Source organism: Triticum dicoccoides, chromosome 3A, assembly GCF_002162155.2.
Source record: "Triticum dicoccoides isolate Atlit2015 ecotype Zavitan chromosome 3A, WEW_v2.0, whole genome shotgun sequence".
Taxonomy (NCBI): Eukaryota; Viridiplantae; Streptophyta; class Magnoliopsida; order Poales; family Poaceae; genus Triticum; species Triticum dicoccoides.
Window position 1 is genome coordinate 488,463,614 of NC_041384.1, and position 14,381 is coordinate 488,477,994.

Genomic DNA, 14,381 nt, shown 5'->3' on the forward strand with positions numbered 1-14,381 from the left:
ATCAAGAATAAATCAAGCAGGACGTAGGGTTTTACCTCCATCAAGAGGGCCCGAACCTGGGTAAAACATCGTGTCCCCTGCCTCCTATTACCATCGATCCTAGACGCACAGTTCCGGACCCCCTATCCGAGATCCGCTGGTTTTGACACCGACATTGGTGCTTTCATTGAGAGTTCCGCTGTGTGATCAGCAAAAGGATCAATGGCTCACTCGCAGGTCAACTGCGACGCCGACATCTTCATCGCCGGCTCGACTGGTCACCTTGGCTCGACCGAGAACCGTGCTCCATCTCCGATCGTCATGTTCGGACGGGGGCCTTCTTCAACATCAACTCCGATCTCTATCATGATCATAGAGGAATCATCCATGGAGCTCGAGGGCTCAACGTCAACATTGCCCTCGGGCGGCCGTGCTGTTTTTATGGACAGCGAACTTGTATTCGCCACCACCACCTCCTCGAGCGTCGGTTTGACGATTGCTTCAGTGGAATAGTGCGGGATTACGTCTACAACATCCATGCAAAATTTCGTCTAGTTCCGATGGAGGAATCTCCGACAATCTACGATATACCGGAGCCCTGTCAAATCTGGACGGGAATCTGGACGAGTTTAGGGCGTGGCTGAAGGAAATATGCCCTAGAGGCAATAATAAAGTTATTATTTATTTCCTTATATCATGATAAATGTTTATTATTCATGCTAGAATTGTATTAACCGGAAACATAATACATGTGTGAATACATAGACAAACAGAGTGTCACTAGTATGCCTCTACTTGACTAGCTCGTTGATCAAAGATGGTTATGTTTCCTAACCATAGACATGAGTTGTCATTTGATTAACGGGATCACATCATTAGGAAGAATGATGTGATTGACTTGACCCATTCCGTTAGCATAGCACTTGATCATTTAGTTTATTGCTATTGCTTTCTTCATAACTTATACATGTTCCTATGACTATGAGATTATGCAACTCCCGTTTACCGGAGGAACACTTTGTGTGCTACCAAACGTCACAACGTAACTGGGTGATTATAAAGGTGCTCTACAGGTGTCTCCGAAGGTACTTGTTGGGTTGGCGTATTTCGAGATTAGGATTTGTCACTCTGATTGTCGGAGAGGTATCTCTGGGCCCTCTCGGTAATGCACATCACCTAAAGCCTTGCAAGCATTGCAACTAATGAGTTATTTGGGAGATGATGTATTACGGAACGAGTAAAGAGACTTGCCGGTAACGAGATTGAACTAGGTATTGAGATACCGACGATCGAATCTCGGGCAAGTAACATACCGATGACAAAGGGAACAACGTATGTTATTATGCGGTCTGACTGATAAAGATCTTCATAGAATATGTGGGAGCCAATATGAGCATCCAGGTTCCGCTATTGGTTATTGACCGGAGACGTGTCTCGGTCATGTCTACATTGTTTTCGAACCCGTAGGGTCCGCACGCTTAACGTTACGATGACAATTTCATTATGAGTTTATATATTTTGATGTACCGAAGGTTGTTCGGAGTCCCGGATGTGATCACAGACTTGACGAGGAGTCTCGAAATGGCCGAGACATAAAGATTGATATATTGGACGACTATATTTGGACACCGGAAAGGTTCCGGGTGAGATTGGGACAATACCGGATCACCGGGAGGTTATCGGAACCCCCCGGGAGGTATATGGGCCTTATTGGGCCTTAGTGGAAAGGAGGGGAAAGGAGCAAGGGAGGGGGCGCGCCCCCCAAGCCCAATCCGAATTGGGAGGGGGGCCGGCCCCCCTTTCCTTCCTCCCTCCTTCCTCTTCCTTCCCTCTCCTACTCCTAATAGGAAAAAGGGGAGTCCTACTCCCTGTGGGAGTTGGACTCCCCCTAGGGCGCGCCACCCTCCTTGGCCGGCCCCCTCCTCTACTCCTTTATATACGGAGGCAGGGGGCACCCCATAGACACAACAGTTGATCATTGATCTCTTAGCCGTGTGCGGTGCCCCCTCCACCATAGTCCTCGATAATATTGTAGCGGTGCTTAGGCGAAGCCCTGCGACGGTAAAACATCAAGATCGTCACCACGCCGTCGTGCTGACGGAACTCATCCCCGACACTTTGCTGGATCGGAGTCCGAGGATCGTCATCGAGCTGAACGTGTGCTAGAACACGGAGGTGCCGTAGTTTCGGTGCTTGATCGGTCGGGCCGTGAAGACGTACGACTACATCAACCGCGTTGTGCTAACGCTTCCGCTTCCGGTCTACGAGGGTACGTAGACAACACTCTCCCTTCTTGTTGCTATGCATCACCATGATCTTGCGTGTGCGTAGGAAATTTTTTGAAATTACTACGTTCCCCAACAGTCGCATCCGAGCCTAGGTTTTATGTGTTGATGTTATATGAGTAGAACACAAGTGAGTTGTGGGCGATATAAGTCATACTGCTTACCAGCATGTCATACTTTGGTTCGGCGGTATTGTTGGATGAAGCGGCCCGGACCGACATTACACGTACGCTTACGCGAGACTGGTTCTACCGATGTGCTTTGCACACAGGTGGCTGGCGGGTGTCAGTTTCTCCAACTTTAGTTGAACCGAGTGTGGCTACGCCCGGTCCTTGCGAAGGTTAAAACAGCACCAACTTGACAAACTATCATTGTGGTTTTGATGCGTAGGTAAGAACGGTTCTTGCTAAGCCGTAGCAGCCACGTAAAACTTGCAACAACAAAGTAGAGGACGTCTAACTTGTTTTTGCAGGGCATGTTGTGATGTGATATGGTCAAGACATGATGCTAAATTTTATTGTATGAGATGATCATGTTTTGTAACCGAGTTATCGGCAACTGGCAGGAGCCATATGGTTGTCGCTTTATTGTATGCAATGTAATCGCGCTGTAGTGCTTTACTTTATCACTAAGCAGTAGCGATAGTCGTGGAGGCATAAGATTGGCGAGACGACAACGATGCTACGATGGAGATCAAGGTGTCACGCCGGTGACGATGGTGATTATGACGGTACTTTGGAGATGGAGATCACAAGTACAAGATGATGATGGCCATATCATATCACTTATATTGATTGCATGTGATGTTTATCTTTTATGCATCTTATCTTGCTTTGATTGGCGGTAGCATTATAAGATAATCTCTCACTAAATTTCAATATAAAAGTGTTCTCCCTGAGTATGCACTGTTGCCAAAGTTCGTCGTGCCCAGACACCACGTGATGATTGGGTGTGATAAGCTCTACGTCCATCTACAACGGGTGCAAGCCAGTTTTGCACACGCAGAATACTCAGGTTAAACTTGACGAGCCTAGCATATGCAGATATGGCCTCGAAACACTGAGACCGAAAGGTCGAGCGTGAATCATATAGTAGATATGATCAACATAAGTGATGTTCACCATTGAAAGCTACTCCATTTCACGTGATGATCGGTTATGGTTTAGTTGATTTGGATCATGTGGTCACTTAGAGGATTAGAGGGATGTCTATCTAAGTGGAAGTTCTTAAGTAATATGATTAATTGAACTTTAATTTATCATGAACTTAGTCCTGGTAGTATTAGCATATCTATGTTGTAGATCAATAGCTCGCGTTTAGCTCCCCTGTTTTATTTTTGATATGTTCCTAGAGAAAACTAAGTTGAAAGATGTTAGTAGCAATGATGCGGATTGGATCCGTGATCTGAGGTTTATCCTCATTGCTGCACAGAAGAATTATGTCTTTGATGCACCGCTAGGTGACAAACCTATTGCAGGAGCATATGCAGATGTTATGAACATTTGGCTAGCTCAATGTGATGACTACTTGATAGTTTAGTGCACCATGCTTAACAGCTTAGAATCGGGACTTCAAAGACATTTTGAATGTCATGGACCGTATGAGATGTTCCAGGAGTTCAAGTTAATATTTCAAGCAAATACCCGAGTTGAGAGATATGAAGTCTCCAACAAGTTCTATAGCTAAAAAGATGGAGGAGAATAGCTCAAGCAGTGAGCATGTGCTCAGATTGTCTGGGTACTACAATCGCTTGAATCAAGTGGGAGTTAATCTTCCAGATAAAATAGTGATTGACAGAATTCTCTAGTCACCATCACCAAGTTAATAGAACTTCGTGATGAACTATAATATGCAAGGGATAACGGAAACGATTCCCAAGCTCTTCGTGATGCTGAAATCAATGAAGGTAGAAATCAAGAAAAATATCAAGTGTTGATGGTAGACAAGACCACTAGTTTCAAAAAAAGGACAAAGGGAAGAAGGGGAACTTCAAGAAGAACGACAAACAAGTTGCTGCTCAAGTGAAGAAACCCAAGTCTGGACCTAAGCCTGAGACTAAGTGCTTCTACTGCAAAGGGACTGGTCACTAGAAGCGGAACTACCCCAAGTATTTGGCAGATAAGAAGGATGGTAAAGTGAACAAAGGTATATTTGATATACAGATTATTGATGTGTATTTTACTAGTGTTCGTAGCAACCCCTCGGTATTTGATACTGGTTCAGTTGCTAAGAGTAGTAACTCAAAACGGGAGTTGCAGAATGAACATAGACTAGTTAAGGGTGAAGTGACGATGTGTGTTGGAAGTGGTTCCAAGATTGATATGATCATCATCGCACACTCCCTATACTTTTGGGATTAGTGTTGAACCTAAATAAGTGTTATTTGGTGTTTGCGTTGAGCATGAATATGATTTGATCATGTTTATTGCAATACGGTTATTCATTTAAATAAGAGAATAAATTGCTGTTCTGTTTACATGAATAAAACCTTATATGGTTACACACCCAATGAAAATGGTTCGTTGGATCTCGATCGTAGTGATACACATATTCATAATATTGAAACCAAAAGATGCAAAGTTAATAATGATGGTGCAACTTATGTGTGGCACTACCGTTTAGGTCATATTGGTGTAAAGCGCATGAAGAAAATCCATGCTGATGGGCTTTTGGAATCACTTGATTATGAATCAGTTGATGCTTGCGAACCATGCCTCATGGGCAAGATGACTAAGACTTCGTTCTCCAGAACAATGGAGCGAGCAATAGATTTGTTGGAAATCATACATACTGATGTATGTGGTCCGATGAATATTGAGGCTCGTGACAGGTATCATTATTTTCTGACCTTCACAGATGATTTGAGTAGATATGAGTATATCTACTTGATGAAACACAAGTCTGAAACATTTGAAAAGTTCAAAGAATTTCAGAGTGAAGTGGAAAATCATCGTGACAAGAAAATAAGGTTTCTACGATATGATCGCAGAAGTAAAATAATTGAGTTACGAGTTTGGCCTTCAGTTAAAACAATGTGAAATAGTTTCACTACTCACGCCACCTGGAACACCACAGTGTAATGGTGTGTCCGAATGTCATAACCGTACTTTATTAGATATGGTGCCATCTATGATGTCTCTTACCGATCTACCACTATCGTTTTGGGGTTATGCATTAGAGACAGCTGCATTCACGTTAAATAGGGCACCATCTAAATCCGTTGAGATGACACCGTATGAACTATGGTTTGGCAAGAAATCTAAGCTGTCGTTTCTTAAAGTTTGAGGTTGCAATGCTTATGTGAAAAAGTTTCAACCTGATAAGCTCTAACCCAAATCGGAGAAGTGCGTCTTCATAGGATACCCAAAAGAAAATGTTGGGTACACCTTCTATCATAGATCCGAAGGCAATATATTCGTTGCTTTGAATGGATCCTTTCTAGAAAAGGAGTTTCTCTCGAAAGAAGTGAATGGGAGGAAAATAGAACTTGATGAGGTAACTGTACCTGCTCCCTTATTGGAAAGTAGTTCATCACAGAAATCTGTTCCTGTGACTACTATACCGATTAGTGAGGAAGCTAATGATGATGATCATGTAACTTCAGATCAATTTACTACCGAACCTCGTAGGTAAACCAGAGTGAGATCCGCACCAGAGTGGTACGGTAATCCTGTTCTGGAGGTCATGTTACTTGACCATGACGAGCCTACGAACTATGAGGAAGCGATGATGAGCCCAGATTCCGCGAAATGACTTGAGGCCATGAAATCTGAGATGAGATCCATGTATGAGAACAAAGTATGGACTTTGATTGACTTGCCCAATGATCGGTGAGCCATTGAGATTAAATGGATCTTCAAGAGGAAGACGGACGCTGATAGTAGTGTTACTATCTACAAAGCTAGAATTGTCGCAAAAAGGTTTTCGACAAGTTCAAGGTGTTGACTACGATGAGAGTTTCTCACTCGTATCTATGCTTAAGTCTGTCCAAATCATGTTAGCAATTGCCGCATTTTATGAAATCTGGCAAATGGATAAACAAAACTGCATTCCTTAATAGATTTATTAAAGAAGAGTTGTATGTGATGCAACCAGAAGGTTTTGTCAATCCTAAAGGTACTAACAAAATATGCAAGCTCCAGCGATCCATCTATGGACTGGTGCAAGCATCTCGGAGTTGGAATATACGCTTTGATAAGTTGATCAAAGCATATAGTTTTATACAGACTTGCGGTGAGGCCTGTATTTACAAGAAAGTGAGTGGGAGCACTATAGCATTTCTGATAAGTATATGTGTATGACATATCGTTGATCGGAAATAATGTAGAATTATTCTGCAAAGCATAAAGGAGTGTTTGAAAGGAGTTTTTCAAAGAAAGACATCGGTGAAGCTGCTTACATATTGAGCATCAAGATCTATAGAGATAGATCAAGACGCTTGATAAGTTTTTCAATGAGTACATACCTTAACAAGTTTTTGAAGTAGTTCAAAATGGAACAGTCAAAGAAAGAGTTCTTGCCTGTGTTACAAGGTGTGAAATTGAGTAAGACTCAAAGACCGACCACGGCAGAAGATAGAGAGAGAATGAAAGTCATTCCCTATGCCTCAGCCATAGGTTCTATAAAGTATGCCATGCTGTGTACCAGACCTATTGTATACCCTGCCATGAGTTTGGCAAGGGAGTACAATAGTGATCTAGGAGTAGATCACTGGACATTGGTCAAAATTATCCTTAGTGGAATAAGGATATGTTTCTCGATTATGGAGATGACAAAAGGTTCGTCGTAAAGGGCTACGTCGATGCAAGTTTTGACACTGATCCAGATGACTCAAAATCTCAATCTGGATACATATTTAAAGTGGGAGCAGTTAGATAGAGTATCTCCGTGCAGAACATTGTTGACATAGAAATTTGCAAAATACTTACGGATCTGAATGTGGCAGACCCGTTGACTAAACTTCTCTCACAAGCAAAACATGATCACACCTTAGTACTCTTTGGGTGTTAATCACATAGCGATGTGAACTAGATTATTGACTCTAGTAAACCCTTTGGGTGTTGGTCACATGTCGATGTGAACTATAGGTGTTAATCACATGGTGATGTGAACTATTGGTGTTAAATCACATGGAGATGTGAACTAGATTATTGACTCTAGTGCAAGTGGGAGACTGAAGGAAATATGCCCTAGAGTCAATAATAAAGTTATTATTTATTTCCTTATATCATGATAAATGTTTATTATTCATGCTAGAATTGTATTAACCGGAAACATAATACATGTGTGAATACATAGACAAACAGAGTGTCACTAGTATGCCTCTACTTGACTAGCTCATTGATCAAAGATGGTTATGTTTCCTAACCATAGACATGAGTTGTCATTTGATTAATGGGATCACATCATTAGGAAGAATGATGTGATTTACTTGACCCATTCCGTTAGCATAGCACTTGATCGTTTAGTTTATTGCTATTGCTTTCTTCATAACTTATACATGTTCCTATGACTATGAGATTATGCAACTCCCGTTTACCGGAAGAACACTTTGTGTGCTACCAAACGTCACAACGTAACTGGGTGATTATAAAGGTGCTCTACAGGTGTCTCCGAAGGTACTTGTTGGGTTGGAGTATTTCGAGATTAGGATTTGTCACTCCGATTGTCGGAGAGGTATCTCTGGGCCCTCTCGGTAATGCACATCACCTAAAGCCTTGCAAGCATTGCAACTAATGAGTTAGTTGCGAGATGATGTATTACGGAATGAGTAAAGAGACTTGCCAGTAACGATATCGAACTAGGTATTGAGATACCGACGATCGAATCTCGGGCAAGTAACATACCGATGACAAAGGGAACAACGTATGTTGTTATGCGGTCTGGCCGATAAAGATCTTCATAGAATATGTGGGAGCCAATATGAGCATCCAGGTTCCGCTATTGGTTATTGACCGGAGATGTGTGTCGGTCATGTCTACATTGTTCTCGAACCCGTAGGGTCTGCACGCTTAACGTTACGATGATAGTTTCATTATGAGTTTATATATTTTGATGTACCGAAGGTTGTTCGAAGTCCCGGATGTGATCACGTACTTGACGAGGAGTCTCGAAATGGTCGAGACATAAAGATCGATATATTGGACGACTATATTTGGACACCGGAAAGGTTCCAGGTGAGATTGGGACAATACCGGATCACCGGGAGGTTATCGGAACCCCCCGGGATGTATATGGGCCTTATTGGGCCTTAGTGGAAAGGAGGGGAAAGGAGCAAGGGAGGGGGCGCGCCCCCCAAGCCCAATCCGAATTGGGAGGGGGGCCGACCCCCCTTTCCTTCCTCCCTCCTTCCTCTTCCTTCCCTCTCCTACTCCTAATAGGAAAAAGGGGAGTCCTACTCCCGGTGGGAGTTGGACTCCCCCCTAGGGTGCGCCACCCTCCTTGGCCGGCCCCTCCTCCACTCCTTTATAATCGGAGGCAGTGGGCACCCCATAGACCCAACAGTTGATCATTGATCTCTTAGCCGTGTGCGGTGCCCCCGTCCACCATAGTCCTCGATAATATTGTAGCGGTGCTTAGGTGAAGCCCTGTGACGGTAAAACATCAAGATCATCACCACGCCGTCATGCTAACGGAACTCATCCCCGACACTTTGCTGGATCGTAGTCCGGGGATCGTCATCGAGCTGAACGTGTGCTAGAACTCGGAGGTGCCGTAGTTCCGGTGCTTGATCGGTTGGGCCGTGAAGACGTACGACTACATCAACCGCGTTGTGCTAACGCTTCCGCTTCCGGTCTACGAGGGTACGTAGACAACACTCTCCCTTCTCATTGCTATGCATCACCATGATCTTGCGTGTGCATAGGAATTTTTTGAAATTACTACGTTCCCCAACAGTCTCCTCCAGAGCCCAGCTCGGAGGTCCTTTGGAAGATCCAGCCGTTCATATACTGCGGAATTCCCATATCTACCACCCCTCCAAATTTCAGCTCGATCCGACGGTTCAAACTCCGGGAACCTTCAGATGAGTGGACCAATTTTTGGATCTGTTTTCTGCGCGAATACGGATCCGACCCGAATTCATGTTTCTTTATGAACGTGATATTGGACAACCTTTTTAGAGGAATTCTCTTCTAGGGTATTGTGCATTGTTTTTAAACACGTGCTCGTAAATTTTTAAGCCTCCCCTGAGGTCATCTTCATCATCATGCTGGTGTCAAACCAGTCCGGCAATATTGCTCCAAGGTTGCCGACCTGCACTAGACACGTCGTCACTTTGTTGAGCAGAGCTCAAATTCTTCGGATCATCATCTCGGCAAGCTGAACAAGAGTCCGGCATCGCGAAGGATAAATCATCACCAACATCTCCACCCCACAGATTACACGGAGCGGGCATACCGGCATCGCCGCACGGTCACTTCATCAAGCCGGCATCGACCATGTCATGACCTGCATCGGCAGGGCCGCACTATTGCTCCTTCAAGCCGGTGTCTGTCACGCCGACCTACTTCAACTCATCGGCTGACATCGAGGCTTCGACATCTCGGCTGGACCGGGGGCTTCGCCATCTCTTCATCAACCTACTCCGGAGACTTCGGCATCACTAGCCGTCCAGCTCCGTCACGTTAGCTGGACCGAGGGCTTTGCCTCGGCGAGCCAACCTTTGTCAGCATCGCCATACCGTCGCTTTATCGCCCATCAGGCAATGGGTGTGCGGATCGAGTCCCAATTTTCGGAATCACCTTTCTTCGGATTGCTACAACAAATAAACCAGGTGCTATTAATCCTAGTATTTTTTGCTTGTTCGGGTTCATTTTTCCCAAGGAATTGTTACTCTGGTTTGTTCATCATATGTACACAGGTCTATCAAATGATGGCCACATTAACGAGGTCGCATGGTGGTTCGGTCAGTTTTCGTACATGGTCCGGCGAACGCCGCATCCGGAACTCGGACCGACCTGTGAATTTAGGCTTTGCCACGCCTTTACCTCATCACGCCGATGCCCTGCACCGACATTGACTTCAGCGCCAGGCCATATTTCTTTTATTACTCACTTTGCATAAATTATTTATTATGCAACAATTTTTTTAATTATTATTATTACTATTATCTCCGGTTTGCACCATTTTTTGTGCACAGGAAAATGATCCGGGTTGGGCAGTATCGTCAACTCGGCGTACTGGCATACCTCGTCACCTCGGCTGGACGGGGGGCTTCGTCAACACTTCATTACCCCATGCCAGGGACTTCAGCATCACTCTGCCGACCCGCATTGACCGTGCTATGTCACCACTTCAGAGTGCCGAGCTCTTTGCTCCGCCACCTTGGGACCGACTTGGGGGATGGAACCTTGTCCGCATCAAGCTCGGGTCGTGTCATCAATACCGAACACATTAACCAGCTAAGTTGCCTTCATGCTCAAAGTTTTAAATTTTTAACTTGTGTTCGGTTTGACCAAGCATTATACCTTTTTGAAAAAAGGTGCTTGTAAAAAATTTCCTTGTCCAAACTTTGTTTGTGATGCACAAATTCAAATACCCCGTTTATTTGGGGGCTTCCTTTATAAAGCTTTTCCTCTTGCATATGACTATACTTGTACGGCTTCGTTCCTTGTTCATGTATTATGCCACAATATGCACCATATTGACTTAAGGGATTTGCAAGATGGGTTGCCTGGCTCCTGTGCTTACCCCTATGTTCCCGATTGTTCGGCTAGGGAGTAAAGGGAGCACCTCTGTGATTGTCACGACCGGGTCCTCCGAGCTCTGACCTCAGACTGGGTGAAGCCGAAAGCTAGTGCTCTTATTGTTTTCAATCATGGTCGGCACACAACGGAACTCATGAGTACAAAAAATCTATTGCACAAGTCTCATAGTAATAATGAGCACCGAAGAAAGGTATCGGTGGGGGTACTATTTTCTTCGAAGATGCTTCTTACACTTCGTCTGTAATATAGCATAAGTTCCCTGAGCGCGCTTTTTCTGTTACAGCCTTATGGCCCGGTTGCCTGGTTATCGGAAACACTGTTGATATTATTGACAGGTGGAGTACATAACACTTTTCGGTCCTTGACCGAAGAGGGAGAAGCCGACGGTCGGTTAAGACGCGTTTAAAGTTCGGGTGAACAAAGATATGATATTAGTACTTCGGTACATACAATCATTATACATAAAATTCTTTTATCCAAGTCACTTGAGGGCTCTTAAATTTATATGAGATGTTTTATAATAAGTGTTCTTCTTCTTAGTCGTTGCAAAGTTTTTATTACTATTATTATTTATCACTCCTTTTTTCGACACGAGTGTGTGGTCACTAGCCGGGGAGCCTAATTTCTCTCTCAAAGCCGCTAAAGTTTAGTTTGCTAAATTGACCTAATGAGAAGTACTCCGCCCTCGGGATAGGAGGTTGAAGCCGTAGGCTGACCCGCTTGAAGTCTTGAGATAGGATGTGTCATGTTAAAGCACGACAGAAGCACTTTTTTTCTAAGGCCAATTTTCGGATTGGCACCGAACACTTGATCTTGTTCGGACGTCAAGTTTTTATTGACGTTTTTTGGTTTTCCAAGCTTATGGCACTTTTAAACTATTTGTGTGTTTTCAGCACAAGTCGCGCAGTGCAACGCCGGACACCTTTAGAGATTCGGCAAAAACATTCTCGGATATTGCTATATATGCATCGGTCTCGAATTGTGTCTTCGGTCAATAGTTGGGTTGCCCGGCTCCTGCACTTGCTTCCTACGTTCCGCTTTGTTCGGCTAGGTGTGCAAAGGGAGAACCACTGCGAGTGTGCTTCCAGCTCACATGATTAAGCACCTCAGTGGAGAAAGCCAAAAACTGACTGTCACAATAAGCGTAAACTAGTCAGCGATCCGATGACTGTGTTAAATGATGGGCCATTCATAACAATGGCCGAAGTGTTTACGGCTTGACCTCGACTGTCGCCGAACACTACCGGGGGCTATTAACTGGCCTCCCAAACTAAATCCTCGATATTTTGCTCTTACATTAGAGCTGAGGTTTCATGATCATGCTTAGCATGACAACCCAAAGAAAGGAACCAATAGCGGGACTATTTTTTTGGAAGACATTTCTTATGTTAAACAATAATATAACATATCTCTCTGTGTACCTTTGTTTATAAAACCGTATGGCCAGATTGCCTTGTTTGTCGTAAATCTTTGCCCTCATAAAGGCTTTATAAAGTAGGACAAACACTCCTCGGCTACTGGCTGAGGAGGTGGAAGCCGATGGTCGGTCAACAAAGTTTTGTACAATGCGGATCCGAGCATTAATGATGTGACGTCTTTGGATACATAGAGTCATTACACATAATTTGTGATTTTACTATGGATATCGATCCTTAATTCGGCCACCCGTGCCCGCATTAAGGCTCAGGGGCTACTGGGCTTCCCGCTCATTATTTACAAATATTAAAGGGGCACATCGATTCCCTGATCTGGTGTTGCTACCCGACCAGTGTCTCGAGGGCTACTGCATTGCTTATTCAATGCAGAGAATTCAAAGTGCTCAGTGTTCGGCTTGACCGAACTATGCGCACACGTGTCTTCGGACAATAATAGGTACCATATGGACCTATCTGGCATCAAGCTAGTATATTGCGGCGACTTCTCATGACCCTCTCTCAGGTGCCCGTTCGCCGATCACTATTAACTCTAATATATTACACTGCGTTTTTTATTCCTATGTATCCTGCCGAGCTAGGAGTTGATCCTCAGGCCGATTTCGCGCATCGACCTGAGTCTCAGGGGCTACTGGGAACAACAGTTTTATGCTTGCCTTCAGGTGCATCTCGGGTTTTAGACTGATACACACCTTGAGGGCTACTGGATATACATCAGCAGAGAATAAACTGCACCGGTTAAAAATATTCACAAAAAATCAGCCCATGGTCGGGGTGGTGCACCACCTTGGAAGCAGTCCGGCATAAAGCTCGGGCGCTAGTGGATGGCTCCATAGAGGGCATTTCCAGCATTAAGCTCGGCTAAACTCCTTCAACTTTTTTGGACCAAGATGATCTATGACATCTTGGATATAGTCCGGCGTTGGAGCTTGGACACAGTCCGGCGTTGGAGCTTGGATACATTAGAGCTCGGAAGCAGTCCGACATTGGTGTTCGGCTGCAAAAGATACCTCAAATGCAGTCCGGCATTAGAACTCGGACACAAGAGGACACTGCCTCCAGGGAACAACTTCAAACCCGAGGTGTGGCATAAAAATAACAAGGCATTGATAAAGGCCGGAAACTTAAAGGGGCTCCTCGGATACCCGACATGTAAACTCGTTGAATGCATTTTGGCGATCCTCAAGATCGAAGATGAGAAGATTTGTTGAACCAGTTTTCAAGACCGACAACCGAAGATGAAGAACAGTTCGGAAGAATCGAGGAGCATCCCTAACTTGAAGACCGGTTCAGGGGGCTACTGACGGTGTCCTGGACTAGGGGGTACTCACCACGTCATCTCCCGATCTGTTAGATTGGGCCGAGGACCCCCATGGCCGTATACTCATGGGCCAGTTCGGATAGTTGCCGCATACATGGAAGATTCCTCAAGACTTGGTGATCAAGACAAGGACTCCTCCCCACCGGCATATTCGACTAGGACTCGTTATCCTAGGCCTCTGGTGCATTATATAAACCGAGGCCAGGCTAGTCGATAGATCATATACATACGATCATACCATAGGCTATTCTAGGGTTTAGCCTCTCCGATCTCATGGTAGATCAACTCTTGTACTGCTCATTTATCAAGAATAAATCAAGCAGGACGTAGGGTTTTACCTCCATCAAGAGGGCCCGAACCTGGGTAAAACATCGTGTCCCCTGCCTCCTGTTACCATCGATCCTAGACACACAGTTCGGGACCCCCTACCCGAGATCCGCCAGTTTTGACACCAACACCAAGCCGCACGCCGCCATCCCTGGCGATTCCGGCGAGTCTCTGACGGCCTAGCCACTGTGGTGAGCTTCGGTCAAACCCTAGCTATCCCATTTTGATCTAACGCGTTAGATTGGATCACTTAAACGAATCGGTACATGTTCTGTCAGGGGTGTCGTGCGACATATGCCAACGGATGGCTTATCATGGAGAGGGCTAA